This window comes from Macaca nemestrina, chromosome 4 (genome assembly GCF_043159975.1).
Source record: "Macaca nemestrina isolate mMacNem1 chromosome 4, mMacNem.hap1, whole genome shotgun sequence".
Lineage (NCBI taxonomy): Eukaryota > Metazoa > Chordata > Mammalia > Primates > Cercopithecidae > Macaca > Macaca nemestrina.
In genome coordinates this window covers 68034878-68038619 of record NC_092128.1, presented here as the reverse complement: position 1 = coordinate 68038619, position 3742 = coordinate 68034878, and the positions used below count along the sequence as shown (strand labels likewise).

Below are 3742 nucleotides of genomic sequence, written 5' to 3'. Positions count from 1 at the left end.
ATTACACAACAGACTTCACAGAATCTGTTCTGAAAAAAATGTCATCATGAAAGTCTAGGAGCTTTATTGTTAAAGAAAGAACTTCTTGGTATATGAGAATTTTCATGTTGTTACTGTGTAAGATGATGAGTTTTCTTAAAATTATTTAGACACTTGGCAAATCAGACTCAATACTGGGCCTTCTGCAATTCCAATAAAAAATAAAGACTGGCCGGCCCATCTAAGTGCCCTACTTGGAGTCTGGCCTGAATGAGTCAAACAGAAAGAAGTATTCCTTCACCTCTCAACAGTTGTTAACATTCTTTCCTTACTACTCCTTTCTGAAACATTCTCTTGCTTTATAATTGACCCACCACACCCTACTAAGTCAACTGTAATCTCTAATTACAACCTGTCCACTCCTTGAACAAAGGTCTTCCACTCATTTCTCCTCAGTCCTTTTCACTACTTATCCCACACTGGTATACATATATCAGCTATGTACAAATGACTCCCACACCACAAGTCAAGCTTTGACTTAGCTTATCCATGCAAGACCACAACTGTTGAATCACCCCAGATAAGTATATTGCTAGCTCCTCTCCTAACATATGCAACCAAAATCATTACTTTCACCACAAACAGCAAAACTTAAACTGTTTCTCTTACTCTATTCACTGGTTCTCAACTGTGTCTGATTTTGCCCCCAGGGGACATTTGGCAATTTCTAGAGACTTTTTTGTTTTGTTTTGTTTTCGCAACCAGGAAATGGGGTTTCTACTGGCATCCAATGGATGGAGGCCACTGATGCTGCGAATAACCTACAATGTACAGGACAGACAAATAATTATCTGACTCACAATGTTAACAGTGCTGAAGTTACAACACATTTCTCTATTCCCATCACTTCCTCATCTCCCCTCCAGCCAGGAAAATGATTCGCATCTCTGGCATAGATGTTGACACCAGGATCCCATATAAGCTGGATTTGAAAGTAAAGTGGCTGGAGGTTTTGGATCAACAGAAACCTGAATACAGTAGAACAACCTCCAAGAAGAAGGTGGGCTTGGGAATCAAATGGGTAATGATTGAAACCAATGTTAAATTTGGAAGTTACAACTGAAATATCAAAATATTAAAAATTCTGCATTGGAAAGGGGGTGCTAAACCATATAAAAATTTTAATGAATTTGGTTAATGACTGATTCCGTGATTCTCTCAAATGCCTCAGCCTTTTTGAAGTTTAAAAATAGTCATGAGAGCAAAAGTAGAAACTATCTTCGCATGGAAAAAAAATGTCTTTGTGGATTACTGCTTCCATCCTCAAGCCCTACCTCTTGTAGAACAAAAGAAAGTTGACAGCTGTTTGTGCCTCATCGCAAACTGGTGAGAGGGAGTTTATAGGTATTGCCTAGAGTTTGATGAGTCTTATGTATTATGGAGACATAGCAGCCTATTGCTTGACTCATACACAGAAAATCTAGGGATTGGGATGGTCTGGCCAGCAGCTTTAGGAGCATGTTGCTGCTGATTTATTATCTACTAATTTATTATCTGCTGATTTATTGTCTGAGTCAAGAATGTGTTTATGCTTCCCATGGACCAGATGAGGGTCAGCCAGCATGTGAGTTGTATTAGAGCCTCCCCTATACGGACTGCCTGTGCTGAGGCCTCAGCAGACAAGAGTTCAAGGTGAACCAAATAATTGCTAAGAGCTACAGAGGAAGTAAGTGACCAGAGGAAATAGGGAAACTTTTATCTGTATCAAGGAACTCAAGGGAACTATAGATGAGATGATACACAAGGGTTTCCAATGACTCCACCAAAGTGCCCACTAAAGAATTAGCTTTTATCATCAGTCAGGCTCCAAGGGAGTAAAGTCATGTTAAAATGAGAACAAAGATAACTTTTCCATCTCCCTTCTCTCTCCTCTCTTCCCATTAGACTAACAAATTGAAGGAAGAGAAGAAATGCTAGGAGTTGAGCTTCCAGCACCCATTGCAGAGCAGACCCCAGCTTGGGAAGGGGTGTTGGGAGAATGGTTTTATACTTTAAATGACATTCTAAGTTTTGTTATTTGACTACACATTTTTTTACCTAATTGAGACAAGTCATTTAAAGTGGTTATAACTCTTTCTCTTACTTGAGGATGAACGGAAGAGTTATGGAGCTTGCTCAAGTCTGCATCCAGTGGTAGGGAAAGTACTACTCCTACTGATCAGTATTACAAGATCACTGGGACACGATTCTTAAATAACGTTGCTTCTATGATTATAGACCCTGTATGTACATCAATGTCCAAAGCATGGGCAGTGAGGCAAAATCTGTATGCCCAACAATGTGAATGAATTTAGGAAGGAAAAACTAAAGAAGAGACCAGGGACATTGCCTGAATTTGGTGGAGTCATTGCATGACCCCCTAGTGGGAGGGGAGTAAATGCTGAGAAAATGTGAATATCACCCAAGTAAAAAACTCCCGCCTCTCCTTTGCTATCCATATGTAGGCAGTTGTCAAGTCCAGTTGAATTCACTTCCACAATATTCTGTATCAGTCCCTTTCCATTCTCTCTGCCCTCCTGTTTTCTTTCTCACATTCTTATTTCTGGATCTCCTAGCTTGAATTTGTTCCACAAGATCTAACTGTCATTCTATCAGTCTATCAATCACTCTTCACTCAGTTTCAAGAGCTATATATATTCTTAAAGCAAAAGTTTGCATATATCATTCTCTAGTTGGGCAACCTTTTAGGGCATCTATTTTAACAGATAAAATCTAAACACTTCAGCATGGCATTCAGGGCTCTTCATGGTCTAGTCACTCACACACACACACACATACACAAACACACACGCAGACAAATTGTTTCTGTCATGCCAGACTGCTTGACATTGCCCAAATAGGCCATAAATTTTCTTATCACTATGATTTTTCTCATATTTTGACTCTAATCTGAAATATTTTTTCCTCTGCCCCACCTTGCATATACCTCCGCTCCTCCTGCTTTTGAAACCCTACTCGTTGTTCTAGGCCCAGCTTATATTAGAGTTCTGTGAAACATTATCTGGTCCCCAAGTCAGAATATTATTCCTTCTCTTTCCCCAGATATTTCTTTTATTGTACTTATTTCCACCACTTATTCTACTCTGACTTATAATATAGATCATTTTTGTTTGTATGTCTCCTCCCCCACTAGTTAGTAAATCTTTTGATGCCTTACCTATAATAGACAGTCAATAGATGTTTGTTGAACTAAATTAAATACTACTGACCAGCCTTGAGAGGTGGGAGAAAGAGGCCTTGGAAGCTGACACAGGGATGTCGAAGAGTTTGAACGCACTGCCGGGCCTCTCGGTGGTGATGCTGACAGCAGCCACGGTGGCCAGCATGCATCTGGAGCAATGGCAGGACCAGCAGAGGCTTCATGATGGAGTTATCAGAGACACTGAGAGACAAAATTAGAAAAAAAGTAAACATTCGTCTTTGGGGAGAACAGATTATTTTAACTGTGCAACTTGAAGCAGAAAGACAGAAGACGTTATTGGCAAAGGATTTCAAAAAACTTAACTTGAAATGAATGTGAAATATCAATGGGAGAGATGACATTGTGTGTGTGTGTGTGTCTGTGCCTGTTGATGGAGAATAGCTTAGTGGTATCTTAATCTTTTTTTAGTCACTATCTTTTTAAACTTGATCAAATAAAGGACAGTGGATCATATATTGTAAATTACTGCTTTCAAAGTTCCTTATGTCTGAATAAAGAAGT

General features: G+C 39.4%; 1 pseudogene; it reads left to right on the top strand.

The window, feature by feature from the left end:
* Window positions 1–3252: 3252 nt before the first annotated feature.
* Window positions 3253–3553, top strand: LOC105475902 (protein PET117 homolog, mitochondrial pseudogene; annotated as a pseudogene).
* The last annotated feature ends 189 nt before the right edge of the window (window positions 3554–3742 follow it).